Source organism: Ambystoma mexicanum, chromosome 2q (genome assembly GCF_040938575.1).
Source record: "Ambystoma mexicanum isolate Mex_15411 chromosome 2q, UKY_AmexF1_1, whole genome shotgun sequence".
NCBI classification, from domain to species: domain Eukaryota; kingdom Metazoa; phylum Chordata; class Amphibia; order Caudata; family Ambystomatidae; genus Ambystoma; species Ambystoma mexicanum.
The window spans coordinates 1,442,863,285-1,442,884,113 of NC_090924.1; the positions used below are offsets into that span (position 1 = coordinate 1,442,863,285).

The 20,829-nt window shown below is 46.5% G+C and overlaps 1 long non-coding RNA gene across 1 annotated transcript in view; it reads left to right on the top strand.

Moving 5' to 3' along the window:
* Nucleotides 1-2,417: 2,417 nt before the first annotated feature.
* Nucleotides 2,418-20,829, top strand: part of LOC138569100 (uncharacterized) — a 33,351-nt gene continuing 14,939 nt past the window's right edge. The window contains exon 1 of the long non-coding RNA XR_011303127.1: nt 2,418-2,534. This is a non-coding gene — a long non-coding RNA (uncharacterized lncRNA). The remainder of the gene's footprint in view (nt 2,535-20,829) is intronic.

Below are 20,829 nucleotides of genomic sequence, written 5' to 3' on the forward strand. Positions count from 1 at the left end.
GCAGAGACTCACCCAGTGATGCTATGCCTGCAGGAGTGCGATGCTGTATCAATGAGGTTTCCATGCAGAGACTCACCCAGTGATGCTCTGTCTGCAAGAGTGCCAATGCCGTATCAATGAGGTTTCCATGCAGAGACTCACCCAGTGATGCTCTGGCTGCAGGAGTGCGATGCTGTATCAAGGAGGTTTCCATGCAGAGACTCACCCAGTGATGCTGTGGCTGCAGGAGTGCGATGCCGTATCAATGAGGTTTACATGCAGAGACTCACCCATTGATGCTCTGCCTGCAGGTGTGCGATGCTGTATCAATGAGGTTTCCATGCACAGACTCACCCAGTGATGCTCTGACTGCAGGAGTGCCAATGCTGTATCAATGAGGTTTCCAAGCAGAGACTCACCCAGTGATGCTCTGGCTGCAGGAGTGTGATGCTGTACCAATGAGGTTTCCATGCAGAGACTCACCCAGTGATGCTCTGGCTGCAGGAGTGCCGATGCCGTATCAATGAGGTTTCCATGCAGAGACTCCCCCAGTGATTCTCTGGCTGTAGGAGTGTGTTGCTGTATCAATGAGGTTTCCATGCAGAGACTCACCCAGTGATGCTCTGGCTGCAGGAGTGCGATGCTGTATCAACGAGGTTCCCATGCAGAGACTCAGCCAGTGATGCTCTGGCTGCAGGGGTGCGATGCTGTATCAATGAGGTTTCCATGCAGAGACTCACCCAGTGATGCTCTGTCTGCAAGAGTGCCAATGCCGTATCAATGAGGTTTCCATTCAGAGACTCACCCAGTGATGCTCTGGCTGCAGGAGTGCGATGCTGTATCAAGGAGGTTTCCATGCAGAGACTCACCCAGTGATGCTGTGGCTGCAGGAGTGCGATGCCGTATCAATGAGGTTTACATGCAGAGACTCACCCATTGATGCTCTGCCTGCAGGAGTGCGATGCTGTATCAATGAGGTTTCCATGCACAGACTCACCCAGTGATGCTCTGACTGCAGGAGTGCCAATGCCGTATCAATGAGGTTTCCAAGCAGAGACTCACCCAGTGATGCTCTGGCTGCAGGAGTGTGATGCTGTACCAATGAGGTTTCCATGCAGAGACTCACCCAGTGATGCTCTGGCTGCAGGAGTGCCGATGCCGTATCAATGAGGTTTCCATGCAGAGACTCCCCCAGTGATGCTCTGGCTGTAGGAGTGTGATGCTGTATCAATGAGGTTTCCATGCAGAGACTCACCCAGTGATGCTCTGGCTGCAGGAGTGCGATGCCGTATCAACGAGGTTCCCATGCAGAGACTCAGCCAGTGATGCTCTGGCTGGTCACACATCCTACAGCTGAGGAATGCATCCTGGATCCATGTCCTCTTTCATCTGAGTCTTCTGGGGTCCTCAGCATAAAGACTTTTCACATGGGGGACCAGCACCCCAAAGTCAACGAGCACCTTGAACCAGGCTGTGAATGGTATCCCTTCAACGTTGACCATTAGCCCACGACCATTCTTGGAGATGTCCCCAAAGACAGGGCCTTCCATTGAATACTTTTGCTGCAGTTTACTTGAAATGCGCTCTGTCTTCAGAAAGACCATTCTGATGAACCTTTTCAGCGCCATATCTGTGGACAGCATTGATTTGTTTTCCTCTCCTGGTTCAATTCAATTGTTTTCCTGCAACACCTGCTTCTTTTGCTCATGCCATGGGTCATAGGAGACAGCCCAAAGGTTCAATAAACGAAACACCCCCACTATTATTATACTGTACATAAACAATGCATAACACACCGCACAGCGTGCCTTGAAGGAAAGCACTAGATTGCATGTATGTGAATTACACACAGATGTAGCTCCTGATGAGGAGTTACATGCTCCTGATATGTGAGTTCTGAATATGTATAACATATAAATAGCGTGCACACAGAAATAAAAGAGAATGCTCTGTATATGGATGAGTATCTGCTTTGTATTATGGGATCACACATAATACACCACCACAGGAAGAGATTAATATGAGCGTGAAGCAACATGTTCCTCAAACGGTTTATGAAGGTTTGTAGGAATGTGTATTTACAGAGTTAACTTCACACAGGTAGTTAAATCCTCCAAGAGAACTCACTTGCTAATAGACAGGCTCCCTCTACCCTCAAATCAATGGGTATATACCGTGTTATAAAACTCATGCTGACAAAATAATTAGGCACAACATGCAATAATTACAAATTACTGTGCAAACTAAATGCAGGCCTTGAGCCCCAATGGCTGAGGCAAGGCTGCTATAAGGGAGCCAAGGAGGCCCTGTGACACTGCCTCAGGCCCTTGGAGATCTGCCTCTAGGATCTGCTGCTGATGTCATTGTTTGTGTTCCTTGCAGGGAGGAGTTCCTCCTGGTTAGACGAGCATCACCTGTGTGTACATTTATCAGGAGACGCAGCAGCATTGACACACTGACATTTTGCAGCGCAGACATCCACAGCTTTTAGGGTCACATCATGAAGATGACAGGTTCGGGGTTCCTGATCTTCGGGGCGCTCTTCTTTCTTTTTGGTGAGTGACTAATGCTTTGTGATCACAGACTTTAAACATCTAGTCCAGAATAGAGGTTAGGCTGAGAACTGTGCTTAGTGCTTAGAGGGGTCACATGTCCTTCGCCAGGTCAGGTACCCTTGGTAGCCCATCGCTATTTGGTACCCGGTGACCTCTTGATCAGAGATGTCAGTATCCAAGGACTACAGCATTGCACCCCTTTAGCACACATTCTGCTTTCCAAGAGATGTCAGAAGTACTGACTCTTAGATACGCCACTTATGGAGGTTTCTCTATAGACTGAGGCGCAGAACATACATTCCCTCTCCCATAACAAACACTTGAGGCTCTAGAGAGAAACTGTGGTCTGCTGGGCAAGCACTGGACACTGTCTGCAGAACACCTGACTCAGGTCTGTTTCCTTGTATAATATATTGTGTGAGGTTTGGCATATTTCATTGTTCCATAGATGTCTTACACGTAGATGATGTGTGATTGCATATCTTTTCTTCTTGGTGCCATTTACATCATGCCTTTAGCAGTGAATGCAGCCTAGTAATCACTTGTTCCCATTCTGCGCCTCGCTTTTTCTATTCTATTCAAATTACCAACCTATTCTTAAACAGTCCATTTCGATAAAGCAATGCATGACTCCTGCAAGCATTGTCAAAGCCAAAGCTTTTGCATGTGCTTGGGGGAAAGAGAACATTGGCATGCACGTGGAGACACACTGCAGTTGTTTTGATATTAAAAAATCATTGGGTCTTTGAGAAAAAAAAATCTGTATTGGGTTTTAAAAAAATGATTATAGTTGCTTGAGTGTAAAGATGATAGTATGTTTGTTTGAAGTATGTTTTGATACTTATATACTAGGTTGGATATCTGTTGGTATAGTCTAACTACATTAGAGGTTAGAAGATGCTTTATCTTATAAGAATTGATAAGGAGTATTTGTAGTGTTCTGCAATGAAGGGCGTTTTTCAAGTAGTTAGATAATTAGATTGACTTTCAAAAGTACTATTTTAGTATTATGGATGTAGTTGGATACCTGCTTGTGTATTCTAACTGTTAATTGTGCTATAGATTAGTGACTAAATTTGGGTGGAAGGAATATTAAGTAGGCATTTATTAAACTTGCTAGTACCCTATGTTTTGGAGAGGTATTGTTACAGTAAAACCAACCATTGTTTTGACATATGCAGTGTAGTGCACTGAAGTGGTTGTGGCACCAGTCTGGTATACTATACCTACAGTTGTGAAGGTTTACTTTCCAAGAGATGCTTGGCTGTGTGTGAAGCAGGTAAGCTTACAGTTATTTTTGGTACCATCTGCATTGTACCTTAGAAGCATATTGGCTATGTGAGTTTATTTGTATGGTGGAATGATTGTCTGATTTGCAAAAAGGGCACAATATCCCATGATTTACATAATGCAGAAGCTGGTGAAATGGATGGATTCTTTGGTATAAATACATATACAAATCGTTCATTAGGGATGTGGTATTGTGAAGATGGGGGCAGAGAGTGCATGCATGTTTCCACATGTATGAAATCTAGAAGATTTCATTTTTTGGGATGTTTTTTATTTCCAGTACTTGAAGTAAGTGCATTAGGAATTCTTGTGGATCTTCATGTGTTTTTATGCTGCATTTTACCATTCCTGCACAGTAGTCCAATTCTTGCCTTATACCTGAGACACTGTAAGTGTTGTCAGGTTTATTGGTGGCATTTCTGTCAAGGACGAGCATTTGCAAACACAACTGGCCTGTGCTGTTTAAGTAAATGTTGTGAACAATTGGTGGCAATAGAAAGAGTAGATTCATTGTCACATTAGCATAACAATTTACTCCAGTTGTGTTGCTGAATTTAAATGGATCAGAGAGTTCGGTTTGTGGATCGTTTGATGGGCCTACAGATCTTTTTGGAGAAGAGACATGTGTGTCTTTATTTTCTGATGGATGCACAGTTGACTAGACAGTTTTGTGGTTGTATTGTTTGATGCAGAAGGAGTTTTTTTAGAAGTATTTTGGGACATCTGCTATATCTTCTGTTTGTATTACTTGACTTTTAAAAGGTGTCTTTTGAGGTACAGGCTATATATATATAGATGGGGTGTGTTGTGCCTGTAGCCTGTTGAATTCCTGGATGCAAGGAATGTCAGCATCGATTGTGTTTGCATCAACGTTAATTTGGAATAGACCATTGAGTGCACGCAGACGTGAAAGTGCTACATAACTCATATCTTCTTTAAAGATTGTACTTCCAATGTCAATCAATGCTTGATCTAGGGTTGGACCTTGTGATTTGGGAATAGTGACAGCATACACAAGAGATAGAGAAAATGCTCTCTGTGCACCTACATGTCTTTGAAAAGAAGGAAATGTGCTATTGTCCAGCCAATGTGTTTAACTTCAGCAAGTTTATCAAAGTAGATGTTGACAAACTGAATGTTGTTTTTTTATTTAATTTTTTTATTATTAGCATTTGGTTTAAAAAATTCAAACCTTACAGCGATTTATCAAATCAATATACATCATTCAAACATAGAAAATATACAAAAATACATTTAAAGAAACATTCCATTCCGAAAAAGAAACTTTGCAACTCCAGAGGGGTCACAAAGCCCCCCATCACAGGTTTTATATAAAAACCGTAAAGAAATGAAGAGGTCAAAAACTCAGTGGGTAGATTACTTTTTGTCCAATATCATGAATGATTCCTCCAGGAATGTTAGTAGACCCAGTGTTAGTGAAATATGATCTCCTATGGTCAGCGTTGTAAATTGCAGAAATATTTTTTACAGCCACCTCACCCTTTGCAGGTTTAAATTTGGGTAGACTAAAATCAAGTGGAACAGTGTTTCTCTATGGCCTTTGCAAAGTGTGCATTCATAATTTGTAGCACTTTTTTCTTTTCTTACTATAGGTGAGTACATTTATTCTCAGTCACAAAACCTCACTCTTGGATGTTTCTAAACATGAACACATAGGGCCTCATTACGAGTTTGGAGGTAGCCATGGTGCTATTAGCGCCATGGCTGCCTCCGAAATCGGTCCGGGTCCGGGTTCGGGTTCCTTGAATGAGGAATTACCGGACCATTCCAACCTTGGAGGACCAGGTAATTCCCCATTCAAAATACCCATCCCCTTTCGAGCCCCCATAGGGCTCAATGGGAATGGGGAGGGAGCTAATAACGGGCCCATTAATAACGGGCCCATTATTAGCTCCCTGGTCCTTTAGCAGCTCCCACTAACGGACCTCTTAATGCGGCGGTAAGCGGTTAACGGTGTCGTTAACCCCTTCCCGCCGCACTCGTAATGAGGCCCATAATCTTAAATGTTTTGGAGCAGTCCCCTCCCTCCTCTGCTAATCGCACAGATGCTGAGATTGGTGACATGGGCCCTTATGTGTCCCTCTGGGCCCTGGGCTCCCACACCCAATCACCTTCAGCCTCCGCTCATCCACAGCACTTGCCTCAGCTCCCACTGGCCCTTGTCACCATGAGCCTGCCCTTACTTATTTATTGGCAGCTGATCACTCCCTAGCACTTCCTACACTTGACACTTACAGCTGCTCACTACCAAGCACTTTCCTTCAGGCACAACTAGCACTCCCTCTTCCCGTCTCCTCTCTCTGCACTTGCACAGTCTGAATGCTCACAAGGCCGAGCAGGTCCACCTCTATCTTTCATTGTTATATGTGCTTTTCATTGCCATGTTCCCTCCATGTTTACCTGTCGAGGATTTGAAACACAATTGACTTGCTGTATAAGCGCCTTATAAATGCACAATAAAGAAAAATAAATACATGTCTCGCATGGTCATCAGATGTATAGAAACCTCTGTAGATATCACATGGGGCCTGTGGCAAAAGACCACTTTTGTTGCCCAGGGGTAAGGGAACGGAACTAAAGAGGGTACCTCCATTATAAATGATTCATGGTCATTTTGTTTCATTTCAGGTGTGTTCATTTTTCACTCCGATTAGTGAGGGGTAGCTGAAGCAACCTAGGCTGCCTCAAGGGGGCGGAGGTATAGAATAGGCTGAAAATGTGCATTTTACTGCACCATTTCTTAAAACAAGCTCTGCAGGCTAACATATGAAAATAGAATCAGGTGATGAATGGCAGGTAGCCAACAGTACACAGGGGAATGATACAAAATGTGCATGATGCCTGTGTCCAAATGATATGCCAGCTTTGACACTGGTGCTCACAATATAGGTGGTCACTGCCAGAAGAAAGCACATATTCATGATGCCTTTGCTCAGATATATGCCAACATGGCCCTGAAAACTTGATAATGCTGGCTGTGCACAAATATATGCCAGTATTTCCACTCAAACACGTTGGTGCCCCCAATGGGCCCATGGCACGGGCCTATTACAAGCTTTGGATAAGAATCCTGTGTGAGTTGAGCACATGCGGCAGAGATATGTTAGTTGCCTGCATGACTTTGGAATAATTACAATGAGACTGCTCTGGTGATTAATTCACCTGCTTTAGAGATCTTTGTGCAACCTCTGAATCGCAGGTTCCATAAAGTCCCTGCTAATCTTCTACAAGTGCCTTTTGAATTGGCAGGATGGCAGAAAGCTCCAAGTTAAGGTAGTAAACCCTTCACCTGTGAAATGGGCACGTTTATTGACACATTTACGCCCTTAAATAAGACTCAGACTTAGATAGTGAAGGTCTTGCCCAGAGCTTTTCATATGGCTGGCTGTGGTTTTCGTCACTCATCTGGTCATTTTGAAGTCAATTTGAAAGCCGAATATCTGGGTTATTCCCAATACGACTGCTAGAAAAAAAACATTTTCTCTTACTCAAGGTCATGATGGCAGACAGCCAATCGTCAATCGTCATTAAAGTGTAGGGTACAATGCATGTGAACCCTGTTTGAGTGAGGGCAGTGCTATTTGACAGCATCAGGAGATGCATGTGTGCTGCAGGCAGGCCAATGTTTCAAACTGGGTTTCTTTGAAAACCGGACTTTCCAGGCAAGGGGGAGGAAGGTTAGTGGAGAGGAGCGTCGAAGAGACTGACAGAAAGCTTGTGTAAAGTGAGGGGCGTTGGTTTGTGAATGAAGGTCGTACTTTAGTGTAAAAGTGCATGTGTGTGGTGAGTGATGGGTGAGTGTGAGTAATGAGGGGTGGGGCACAGTGGAGAGCGGGGAGCAGTGGGAAGGGAGAGTATTGTGAAGTGGAGAGGAACGGAAAGTAAAGGTGAGGGGAGAGGAGAGTAATGAGGAGCAGAGGGAGAGTAGGAGTAGACAATGAGTATAATCAGCCGGACATGCAAGAGAAGGAGAGGAAATGGAGAGTTGGTGGAGGAGGAAATGGGAGAGAGTACACGCAAGGGAAATGATGGGAAGACATATAGAATGAGCAGTACGAGAGTATGAGAGGGGCGCCAGGGATGGGCTCTACCTAGAAAAACCCACAGGGGGTAAGATAGCTCATTCTGTCGCCTTCAGGCCCTAACCTCTAGACAGAAAGACTTTAATAGTAAGGGCTATTGATCTCTAGTGCCCATCCGGGGGATTAGGGAAGTTTGGGGTTGGGTGGAGGGAGGCCCCTTTGAGATGAGAAAGGGAGAGGCACAGCCCTTCGTTTGATCTCAAAATTATTAACAAGACCCTTGGTACCATCATTGCAAGTGTGTTCTTGAGACCATCTGTGACATTTAGAAGTGGGAGTTTCCACCCTTGTGCCTAATCAACTTTTTTGGTATCACCTTGTGAACAAAGTCAGTTTTTTAGAGATTGTCTTTGTATTTGTAGGAATGGGGTTTCCCTAGGGCATGGGTCTGAAACCTGTGGCTCACCAGAGAGTTTGGACAGCAACTCCCATGATCCCTCACCATTGATTATGCTGACCAATGAGGATGGGTGTTAAACTCCAAAATATCTGGAGAGCCAGCGGTTGCAGACCCCTACATTAAGGAAAAGCGGAGGATAGAAGTTTTCTTGCCCTCTTTGATACAAGGAAAATATTGCCGCCCTTGCTCTGTCTTTAGCTGAGTTCTGCTATCACTCTTTTGCCACTGGCTCCTTTCCATAACCTGCCAAGTACTCTCTTGTGCATCCCCTCCTAAAAAAGCTGTCTGCGGACACTTCCTTCCTGGCTCACTACCACCCTATCTCCACTAACCCCTTATTGGGGCTAACTTTTGTAGAAGTTGGTCATCACCCAACTAATCCACCACACTGAATCTGGTGGCTGTCTACACAAACACCAGACTAGCTTTAGAGTAGTCAGAGGCATTGAAGCTGCTCTACTTAACACCCTCGAAGACTTGCTCTCAAACCTCGACTCCAACACTCTTGTTCTCATCCTCCTTGATCTGTCCCTGCCTTTGACACTGTCAATTAGAACACCCTCTTAAATCAATTCTGTGATAGTCTGGGCAACTCGGACAGGGCACTGGATTGTTTGATCTCTTTCGTTTCTAATTGGCCCTCCCAGGTCCATATGGGCCCTTTTCTCTCCTCTTTCTCACTCTCTACTTGCAGCGTCCCTCTGTGCACTAGCCTATCGCCATGGCTTTTTAACATTTACCTTGCCCCTCATGCCCAACTAATCTCCACGTTCTCTTCTCACTTCCAGTGTTATGCAGAATGCACTCAGCTCTCATTTAAGCTCTCCTCTTCTACAGCAACTCTCCAGCCCTAAATATCTCCACTTGCTCCAGGTAGCTGCAAGGATCAAATTCAAGACCCTATGCATCATCCACAGGTTTTCTGCGGCCTGGGATGTGCTACCTCCTTCTTCCTCTCCCTAAATACATCCCTGACAGAGCCCTTCGGTCCTCTAGCTCTAACTCTCTGCAGGTCAGACTTTTCTCCAAGCAGAGAGCAGGGTGTAGATCTCTTTCATTGGCAGGAGCCTCCTTCTGGAATGGCTTTGCCACCCCTCTCAGACTTGAGCTGGATCTCCTTAAGTTCCAGAAGCTCCTCAAGACCTTTCTTTTCTCCTCTTCATTCCCCATATCCTCCATTTCAAGGACTCCTGCTGCTGCGATTGGCTGCCTTGTCCCTTCTCAGTCAAACAGGGGTCAGGCACTCCCTCAACCTGTCTGCCTTTGCACCCCCTTACCAGCACTTGCCACTGGGCACCCGTCCCTCACAAGACTAGTGAGTCTGGTCCACCCCTTAGGGTAGCTGTGATATAGGATGCGTGAGAGGCTAACACTAAGCTGTTGTAGAAGCTGTCAATAAAGCTGTGGCAACGCCTTAGGATAGCTGTGATATAGGATGTTTGCAAGGCTGCCCCTAAACTGTGGTAGAAGCTGTGAATAAAGCTGTGGCAACGCCTTAGGGTAGCTGTGATATAGGATGTGTGGGAGGCTGCCACTAAGCTGTGGTAGAGGCTGTCATTAAAGTTCTGCCAAAGCCTTAGCGTAGCTGTGATATAGGATGTTTGCGAGGCTTCCCCTAATCTGAGGTAGAGGCTGTCAATAAAGCTGTGGCAAAGCCTTAGGGTAGCTGTCATACAGAATGTGTGCAAGGCTGTCACTAAGCTGTGGTAGAGGCTGCCATTAAAGCTGTGGCAAAGCCTTAGGGTAGCTGTGATATAGGATGTGTGCGAGGCTGCCCCTAAGCTGTGGTAGAGGCTCTCAAAGTGGTGCCAAAGGCTTAGTGTAGCTCTAATATAGGATGTGTGCGAGGCTGTCACTAAGCTGTGGTAGAGGCTGTCATTAAAGCTGTGCCAAAGCCTTAGGGTAGCTGTGATATAGGATGTGTGCGGGGCTGTCATGAAGCTGAGGTAGAGGCTTTCAATAAAGCTTAACCAAAGGCTTGGGGTAGCTGTGATATAGGATGTGTGTGAGGCTGTCACTAAACTGTGGCAGAGGCTGTCAATTAAGCTGTGCCAAAGACTTAGGGTCGCTGTCATATAGGATGTGTGCGAGGCTGTCATAAAACTGTGGTAGAGGCTGTCAATAAAGCTGTACCAATGTTTTAGGTAGCTGTGATGTGGGATGTGTGCGAGGCTGCCACTAAGCTGTGGTAGAGGCTTTCAAAAAAGCTGTGCCAACGCCTTTGGGTAAGCTGTGATATAGGATGTGTGGGGGCCTGCCACTAAACTGTGGCAGAGACTGTCATTAAAGCTGTGCCAAAGCCTTAGGGTGGCTGTGATATAGGATGTGTGGGAGGCTGCCACTAAACTGTGGCAGAGGCTGTCATTAAAGCTGTGCCAAAGCCTTAGGGTGGCTGTGATATAGGATGTGTGGGAGGCTTCCACTAAACTGTGGTAGAAGCTTTGATTAAAGCTCTGCCAAATCCTTAGGGTAGCTGTGATGTAGGATGTTTACTAGGCTGCCCCTAAACTGCGGTAGAGGCTGTCATTAAAGCTGTGCCAAAGCCTTAGTGTAGCTGTCATATAGGATGTGTGCAAGGCTGTCGTGAAGCCGTGGTAGAGGCTTTCAATAAAGCTGTGCCAAAGCCTTAGGGTAGCTGTGATACAGGATGTGTGCAAGGCTGTCACTAAGCCGTGATAGAGGATGTCAATAAAGATTTGCCATACCCTTAGGGTAGCTGTGATATAAGATGTGTGTGAGGCTGTCATGACACTGTGGTAGAAACTGTCAATAAAGCTGTGGCAAAGCCTTAGGGTAGCTGTGATATAGTATATGTGTGAGGCTATCATGACGCTGTGGTAGAAACTGTCAATAAAGCTGTGGCAAAGCCGTAGTGTAGCTGTGATATAGGATGTGTGGGAGGCTGTCATGAAGCTGAGGTAGAGGCTTTCAAAAAAGCTGTTCCAAAGTCTTACGGTAGCTGTGATATAGGATGTGTGTGAGGCTGTCGTGAAGCTGTGGTAGAGGCTGTCAATAAAGCTTTGCCATACCCTTAGGGTAGCTGTGATATAAGATGTGTGTGAGGCTGTCATGACACTGTGGTAGAAACTGTCAATAAAGCTGTGGCAAAGCCTTAGGGTAGCTGTGATATAGTATATGTGTGAGGCTATCATGACGCTGTGGTAGAAACTGTCAATAAAGCTGTGGCAAAGCCTTAGGGTAGCTGTGATATAGTATGTGTCTGAGGCTATCATGACGCTGTGGTAGAAACTGTCAATAAAGCTGTGGCAAAGCCGTAGTGTAGCTGTGATATAGGATGTGTGGGAGGCTGCCACTAAGCTGTGGCAGAGACTGTCATTAAAGCTGTGTCAAAGCCTTACGGTAGCTGTGATATAGGATGTGTGAGAGGCTGCCACTAAGCTGTGGCAGAGACTGTCATTAAAGCTGTGGCAAAGCCTTAGGGTAGCTGTGATATAGTATGTGTGTGAGGCTGTCATGACGCTGTGGTAGAAACTGTCAATAAAGCTGTGGCAAAGCCGTAGTGTAGCTGTGATATAGGATGTGTGGGAGGCTGCCACTAAGCTGTGGCAGAGGCTATCATTAAAGCTATGCCAAAGCCTTAGGGTAGCTGTGATATAGGATGTGTGTGAGGCTATCATGACGCTGTGGTAGAAACTGTCAATAAATCTGTGGCAAAGCCGTAGTGTAGCTGTGATATAGGATGTGTGGGAGGCTGCCACTAAGCTGTGGCAGAGACTGTCATTAAAGCTGTGCCAAAGCCTTAGGGTATCTGTGATATAGGATGTATGAGAGGCTGCCACTAAGCTGTGGCAGAGACTGTCATTAAAGCTGTGGCAAAGCCTTAGGGTAGCTGTGATATAGTATGTGTGTGAGGCTGTCATGACGCTGTGGTAGAAACTGTCAATAAAGCTGTGGCAAAGCCGTAGTGTAGCTGTGATATAGGATGTGTGGGAGGCTGCCACTAAGCTGTGGCAGAGGCTATCATTAAAGCTATGCCAAAGCCTTAGGGTAGCTGTGATATAGGATGTGTGGGGGCCTGCCACTAAGCTGTGGCAGAGACTGTCATTAAAGCTGTGCCAAAGCCTTAGGGTGGCTGTGATATAGGATGTGTCGGAGGCTGCCACTAAACTGTGGCAGAGGCTGTCATTAAAGCTGTGCCAAAGCCTTAGGGTAGCTGTGATATAGGATGAGTGGGAGGCTGCCACTAAACTGTGGTAGAAGCTTTGATTAAAGCTCTGCCAAAGCCTTAGGGTAGCTGTGATATAGGATGTTTGCTAGGCTGCCCCTACACTGCGGTAGAGGCTGTCATTAAAGCTGTGCCAAAGCCTTAGTGTAGCTGTCATATAGGATGTGTGCAAGGCTGTTGTGAAGCCGTGGTAGAGGCTTTCAATAAAGCTGTGCCAAAGCCTTAGGGTAGCTGTGATACAGGATGTGTGCAAGGCTGTCACTAAGCTGTGGTAGAGGATGTCAATAAAGATGTGGCAAAGCCTTAGGGTAGCTGTGATATAGGATGTGTGTGAGGCTGTCGTGAAGCTGTGGTAGAGGCTGTCAATAAAGCTTTGCCATACCCTTAGGGTAGCTGTGATATAAGATGTGTGTGAGGCTGTCATGACACTGTGGTAGAAACTGTCAATAAAGCTGTGGCAAAGCCTTAGGGTAGCTGTGATATAGTATATGTGTGAGGCTATCATGACGCTGTGGTAGAAACTGTCAATAAAGCTGTGGCAAAGCCTTAGGGTAGCTGTGATATAGTATGTGTCTGAGGCTATCATGACGCTGTGGTAGAAACTGTCAATAAAGCTGTGGCAAAGCCGTAGTGTAGCTGTGATATAGGATGTGTGGGAGGCTGCCACTAAGCTGTGGCAGAGACTGTCATTAAAGCTGTGTCAAAGCCTTACGGTAGCTGTGATATAGGATGTGTGAGAGGCTGCCACTAAGCTGTGGCAGAGACTGTCATTAAAGCTGTGGCAAAGCCTTAGGGTAGCTGTGATATAGTATGTGTGTGAGGCTGTCATGACGCTGTGGTAGAAACTGTCAATAAAGCTGTGGCAAAGCCGTAGTGTAGCTGTGATATAGGATGTGTGGGAGGCTGCCACTAAGCTGTGGCAGAGGCTATCATTAAAGCTATGCCAAAGCCTTAGGGTAGCTGTGATATAGGATGTGTGTGAGGCTATCATGACGCTGTGGTAGAAACTGTCAATAAATCTGTGGCAAAGCCGTAGTGTAGCTGTGATATAGGATGTGTGGGAGGCTGCCACTAAGCTGTGGCAGAGACTGTCATTAAAGCTGTGCCAAAGCCTTAGGGTATCTGTGATATAGGATGTATGAGAGGCTGCCACTAAGCTGTGGCAGAGACTGTCATTAAAGCTGTGGCAAAGCCTTAGGGTAGCTGTGATATAGTATGTGTGTGAGGCTGTCATGACGCTGTGGTAGAAACTGTCAATAAAGCTGTGGCAAAGCCGTAGTGTAGCTGTGATATAGGATGTGTGGGAGGCTGCCACTAAGCTGTGGCAGAGGCTATCATTAAAGCTATGCCAAAGCCTTAGGGTAGCTGTGATATAGGATGTGTGGGGGCCTGCCACTAAGCTGTGGCAGAGACTGTCATTAAAGCTGTGCCAAAGCCTTAGGGTGGCTGTGATATAGGATGTGTCGGAGGCTGCCACTAAACTGTGGCAGAGGCTGTCATTAAAGCTGTGCCAAAGCCTTAGGGTAGCTGTGATATAGGATGAGTGGGAGGCTGCCACTAAACTGTGGTAGAAGCTTTGATTAAAGCTCTGCCAAAGCCTTAGGGTAGCTGTGATATAGGATGTTTGCTAGGCTGCCCCTACACTGCGGTAGAGGCTGTCATTAAAGCTGTGCCAAAGCCTTAGTGTAGCTGTCATATAGGATGTGTGCAAGGCTGTTGTGAAGCCGTGGTAGAGGCTTTCAATAAAGCTGTGCCAAAGCCTTAGGGTAGCTGTGATACAGGATGTGTGCAAGGCTGTCACTAAGCTGTGGTAGAGGATGTCAATAAAGATGTGGCAAAGCCTTAGGGTAGCTGTGATATAGGATGTGTGTGAGGCTGTCGTGAAGCTGTGGTAGAGGCTGCCAATAAAGCTTTGCCATACCCTTAGGGTAGCTGTGATATAAGATGTGTGTGAGGCTGTCATGACGCTGTGGTAGAAACTGTCAATAAAGCTGTGGCAAAGACTTAAGGTAGCTGTGATATAGGATGTCTGTGAGGCTATCATGACGCTGTGGTAGAAACTGTCAATAAAGCTGTGGCAAAGCCGTAGTGTAGCTGTGATATAGGATGTGTGGGAGGCTGCCACTAAGCTGTGGCAGAGACTGTCATTAAAGCTGTGCCAAAGCCTTAGGGTAGCTGTGATATAGGATGTATGAGAGGCTGCCACTAAGCTGTGGCAGAGACTGTCAATAAAGCTGTGGCAAAGCCTTAGGGTAGCTGTGATGTAGTATGTGTGTGAGGCTGTCATGACGCTGTGGTAGAAACTGTCAATAAAGTTGTGGCAAAGCCGTAGTGTAGCTGTGATACAGGATGTGTGGGAGGCTACCACTAAGCTGTGGCAGAGGCTATCATTAAAGCTATGCCAAAGCCTTAGGGTAGCTGTGATATAGGATGTGTGGGGGCCTGCCACTAAGCTGTGGCAGAGACTGTCATTAAAGCTGTGCCAAAGCCTTAGGGTGGCTGTGATATAGGATGTCTGGGAGGCTGTCACTAAACTGTGGCAGAGGCTGTCATTAAAGCTGTGCCAAAGCCTTAGGGTAGCTGTGATATAGGATGAGTGGGAGGCTGCCACTAAACTGTGGTAGAAGCTTTGATTAAAGCTCTGCCAAAGCCTTAGGGTAGCTGTGATATAGGATCTTTGCTAGGCTGCCCCTACACTGCGGTAGAGGCTGTCATTAAAGCTGTGCCAAAGCCTTAGTGTAGCTGTCATATAGGATGTGTGCAAGGCTGTCGTGAAGCCGTGGTAGAGGCTTTCAATAAAGCTGTGCCAAAGCCTTAGGGTAGCTGTGATACAGGATGTGTGCAAGGCTGTCACTAAGCTGTGGTAGAGGATGTCAATAAAGATGTGGCAAAGCCTTAGGGTAGCTGTGATATAGGATGTGTGGGAGGCTGTCATGAAGCTGAGGTAGAGGCTTTCAAAAAAGCTGTTCCAAAGCCTTACGGTAGCTGTGATATAGGATGTGTGTGAGGCTGTCATGAAGCTGAGGTAGAGGCTGTCAATAAAGCTTTGCCATACCCTTATGGTAGCTGTGATATAAGATGTGTGTGAGGCTGTCATGATGCTGTGGTAGAAACTGTCAATAAAGCTGTGGCAAAGACTTAAGGTAGCTGTGATATAGTATGTCTGTGAGGCTATCATGACGCTGTGGCAGAAACTGTCAATAAAGCTGTGGCAAAGCTGTAGTGTAGCTGTGATATAGGATGTGTGGGAGGCTGCCACTAAGCTGTAGCAGAGACTGTCATTAAAGCTGTGCCAAAGCCTTAGGGTAGCTGTGATATAGGATGTATGAGAGGCTGCCACTAAGCTGTGGCAGAGGCTGCCATTAAAGCTGTGGCAAAGCCTTAGGGTAGCTGTGATATAGTATGTGTGTGAGGCTGTCATGACGCTGTGGTAAAAACTGTCAATAAAGCTGTGGCAAAGCCGTAGTGTAGCTGTGATATAGGATGTGTGGGAGGCTGCCACTAAGCTGTGGCAGAGACTGTCATTAAAGCTGTGCCAAAGCCTTAGGGTAGCTGTGATATAGGATGTATGAGAGGCTGCCACTAAGCTGTGGCAGAGACTGTCATTAAAGCTGTGGCAAAGCCTTAGGGTAGCTGTGATATAGTATGTGTGTGAGGCTGTCATGACGCTGTGGTAGAAACTGTCAATAAAGCTGTGGCAAAGCCGCAGTGTAGCTGTGATATAGGATGTGTGGGAGGCTGCCACTAAGCTGTGGTAGAGGCTGTCATTAAAGCTGTGGCAAAGCCTTAGGGTAGCTGTGATATAGTATGTGTGTGAGGCTGTCATGATGCTGTGGTAAAAACTGTCATTAAAGCTGTGCCAAAGCCTTAGGGTAGCTGTGATATAGGATGAGTGGGAGGCTGCCTCTAAACTGTGGTAGAAGCTTTGATTAAAGCTCTGCCAAAGCCTTAGGGTAGCTGTGATATAGGATCTTTGCTAGGCTGCCCCTACACTGCGGTAGAGGCTGTCATTAAAGCTGTGCCAAAGCCTTAGTGTAGCTGTCATATAGGATGTGTGCAAGGCTGTCGTGAAGCCGTGGTAGAGGCTTTCAATAAAGCTGTGCCAAAGCCTTAGGGTAGCTGTGATACAGGATGTGTGCAAGGCTGTCACTAAGCTGTGGTAGAGGATGTCAATAAGGATGTGGCAAAGCCTTAGGGTAGCTGCGATATAGGATGTGTGGGAGGCTGTCATGATGCTGAGGTAGAGGCTTTCAAAAAAGCTGTTCCCTTAAGGTAGCTGTGATATAGGATGTGTGTGAGGCTGTTGTGAAGCTGTGGTAGAGGCTGTCAATAAAGCTTTGCCATATCCTTAGGGTAGCTGTGATATAAGATGTGTGTGAGGCTGTCATGACGCTGTGGTAGAAACTGTCATTAAAGCTGTGCCAAAGCCTTAGGGTAGCTGTGATATAGGATGTGTGAGAGGCTGCCACTAAGCTGTGGCAGAGACTGTCATTAAAGCTGTGGCAAAGCCTTAGGGTAGCTGTGATATAGTATGTGTGTGAGGCTGTCATGACGCTGTGGTAAAAACTGTCAATAAAGCTGTGGCAAAGCCGTAGTGTAGCTGTGATATAGGATGTGTGGGAGGCTGCCACTAAGCTGTGGCAGAGACTGTCATTAAAGCTGTGCCAAAGCCTTAGGGTAGCTGTGATATAGGATGTATGAGAGGCTGCCACTAAGCTGTGGCAGAGACTGTCATTAAAGCTGTGGCAAAGCCTTAGGCTAGCTGTGATGTAGTATGTGTGTGAGGCTGTCATGACGCTGTGGTAGAAACTGTCAATAAAGTTGTGGCAAAGCCGTAGTGTAGCTGTGATATAGGATGTGTGGGAGGCTGCCACTAAGCTGTGGCAGAGGCTATCATTAAAGCTATGCCAAAGCCTTAGGGTAGCTGTGATATAGGATGTGTGGGGGCCTGCCACTAAGCTGTGGCAGAGACTGTCATTAAAGCTGTGCCAAAGCCTTAGGGTGGCTGTGATATAGGATGTGTGGGAGGCTGCCACTAAACTGTGGCAGAGGCTGTCATTAAAGCTGTGGCAAAGCCTTAGGGTAGCTGTGATATAGGATGAGTGGGAGGCTGCCACTAAACTGTGGTAGAAGCTTTGATTAAAGCTCTGCCAAAGCCTTAGGGTAGCTGTGATATAGGATCTTTGCTAGGCTGCCCCTACACTGCGGTAGAGGCTGTCATTAAAGCTGTGCCAAAGCCTTAGTGTAACTGTCATATAGGATGTGTGCAAGGCTGTCGTGAAGCCGTGGTAGAGGCTTTCAATAAAGCTGTGCCAAAGCCTTAGGGTACCTGTGATACAGGATGTGTGCAAGGCTGTCACTAAGCTGTGGTAGAGGATGTCAATAAAGATGTGGCAAAGCCTTAGGGTAGCTGTGATATAGGATGTGTGGGAGGCTGTCATGAAGCTGAGGTAGAGGCTTTCAAAAAAGCTGTTCCAAAGCCTTACGGTAGCTGTGATATAGCATGTGTGTGAGGCTGTTGTGAAGCTGAGGTAGAGGCTGTCAATAAAGCTTTGCCATACCCTTATGGTAGCTGTGATATAAGATGTGTGTGAGGCTGTCATGATGCTGTGGTAGAAACTGTCAATAAAGCTGTGGCAAAGACATAAGGTAGCTGTGATATAGTATGTCTGTGAGGCTATCATGACGCTGTGGCAGAAACTGTCAATAAAGCTGTGGCAAAGCCGTAGTGTAGCTGTGATATAGGATGTGTGGGAGGCTGCCACTAAGCTGTGGCAGAGACTGTCATTAAAGCTGTGCCAAAGCCTTAGGGTAGCTGTGATATAGGATGTGTGAGAGGCTGCCACTAAGCTGTGGCAGAGGCTGCCATTAAAGCTGTGGCAAAGCCTTAGGGTAGCTGTGATATAGTATGTGTGTGAGGCTGTCATGACGCTGTGGTAAAAACTGTCAATAAAGCTGTGGCAAAGGCGTAGTGTAGCTGTGATATAGGATGTGTGGGAGGCTGCCACTAAACTGTGGCAGAGACTGTCATTAAAGCTGTGGCAAAGCCTTAGGGTAGCTGTGATATAGTATGTGTGTGAGGCTGTCATGACGCTGTGGTAGAAACTGTCAATAAAGCTGTGGCAAAGCCGCAGTGTAGCTGTGATATAGGATGTGTGGGAGGCTGCCACTAAGCTGTGGTAGAGGCTGTCATTAAAGCTGTGGCAAAGCCTTAGGGTAGCTGTGATATAGTATGTGTGTGAGGCTGTCATGACGCTGTGGTAAAAACTGTCATTAAGGCTGTGCCAAAGCCTTAGGGTAGCTGTGATATAGGATGAGTGGGAGGCTGCCTCTAAACTGTGGTAGAAGTTTTGATTAAAGCTCTGCCAAAGCCTTAGGGTAGCTGTGATATAGGATATTTGCTTGGCTGCCCCTACACTGCGGTAGAGGCTGTCATTAAAGCTGTGCCAAAGCCTTAGTGTAGCTGTCATATAGGATGTGTGCAAGGCTGTCGTGAAGCCGTGGTAGAGGCTTTCAATAAAGCTGTGCCAAAGCCTTAGGGTAGCTGTGATACAGGATGTGTGCAAGGCTGTCACTAAGCTGTGGTAGAGGATGTCAATAAAGATGTGGCAAAGCCTTAGGGTAGCTGCGATATAGGATGTGTGGGAGGCTGTCATGATGCTGAGGTAGAGGCTTTCAAAAAAGCTGTTCCCTTACGGTAGCTGTGATGTAGGATGTGTGTGAGGCTGTCGTGAAGCTGTGGTAGAGGCTGTCAATAAAGCTTTGCCATACCCTTAGGGTAGCTATGATATAAGATGTGTGTGAGGCTGTCATGACGCTGTGGTAGAAACTGTCAATAAAGCTGTGGCAAAGACTTAAGGTAGCTGTGATATAGTATGTGTGTGAGGCTATCATGACGCTGTGGTAGAAACTGTCAATAAAGCTGTGGCAAAGCCGTAGTGTAGCTGTGATATAGGATGTGTGGGAGGCTGCCACTAAGCTGTGGCAGAGACTGTCATTAAAGCTGTGCCAAAGCCTTTGGGTAGTTGTAATATAGGATGTTTGTGAGGCTGCCCCTAAGCTAAGAGGCTGTCAATAAAGCTGTGGCAAAGCCTTAGGGTAGCTGTGATATAGGATGTGTGGGAGGCTGCCACTAAGCTGTGGAAGAGGCTGCCATTAAAGCTGTGCCAAAGCCTTAGGGTAGCTGTGATATAGGATGTGTGAGAGGCTGCCACTAAGCTGTGGCAGAGACTGTCATTAAAGCTGTACCAATGCCTTAGGGTATCTGTCATATAGGATGTGTGGGAGGCTGTCATGAAGCTGAGGTAGAGGCTTTCAAAAAAGCTGTTCCAAAGCCTTAGGGTAGCTTTGATATAGGATGTGTGGGAGGCTGCCACTAAGCTGCGGTAGAGTCTGTCAATAAAGATGTGCCAAAGCCTTAGGTTAGCTGTCATATAGGATGTTTGTGAGGCTGCCCCTAAGCTGAGTAAGAGGCTTTGATAAAAAGGAGTGCCAAAGCCTTAGGGTAGCTGTCATATAGGATGTGTGTGAGGCTGTCATGATGCTGTGGTAGAAGCTGTCAATAAAGATGTGTCAAAGCCTTAGGGTAGCTGTGATATAGGATGTGTGGGAGGCTGCCACTGAGCTGTGGTAGAGACTGCAATTAAAGCTGTGCCAAAGCCTTAGGGTAGCTGTGATATAGGATGTGTGGGAGGCTGCCTCTAAGCTGTGGTAGATGCTGTCATTAAAGCTGTGCCAAAGCCTTAGGGTAGCTGTGATATAGGATGTGTGGCGGGCTGCCCCTAAGATGTGGCAGAGGCTGTCATTAAAGCTGTGCTAAAGACTTAGGGTAGCTGTGATATAGGATGTGTGGCGGGCTGACACTAAGCTGTGGCAGAGGCTGTCATTAAAGCTGTGCCAAAGCCTTAGGGTAGCTGTGATATAGGATGTGTCGGAGGCTGTCATGAAGCTGTGGTAGAAGCTGTCAATAAAGCTGTGGCAATGCCTTAGTGTAGCTGTGATATAGGATGTGTGGGAGGCTGCCACTAAGCTGTGGTAGAGGCTCTCATTAAAGCTGTGCCAAAGCCTTAGGGTAGCTGTGATATAGGATGTGTGGGAGGCTGCCACCAAGCTGTGGCAGAGGCTGTCATTAAAGCTGTGCCAAAGCCTTAGGGTGGCTGTGATATAGGATGTGTGGGAGACAGCCACATACTGTGGTAGAAGCTGTGAATAAATCTGTGCTAAAGCCTTAGGGTAGCTGTCATATAGGATGTGTGGGAGGCGCTCATGAAGCTGAGGTAGACGCTGTCAATGAAGCTGTGCCAAAGCCTTAGGATA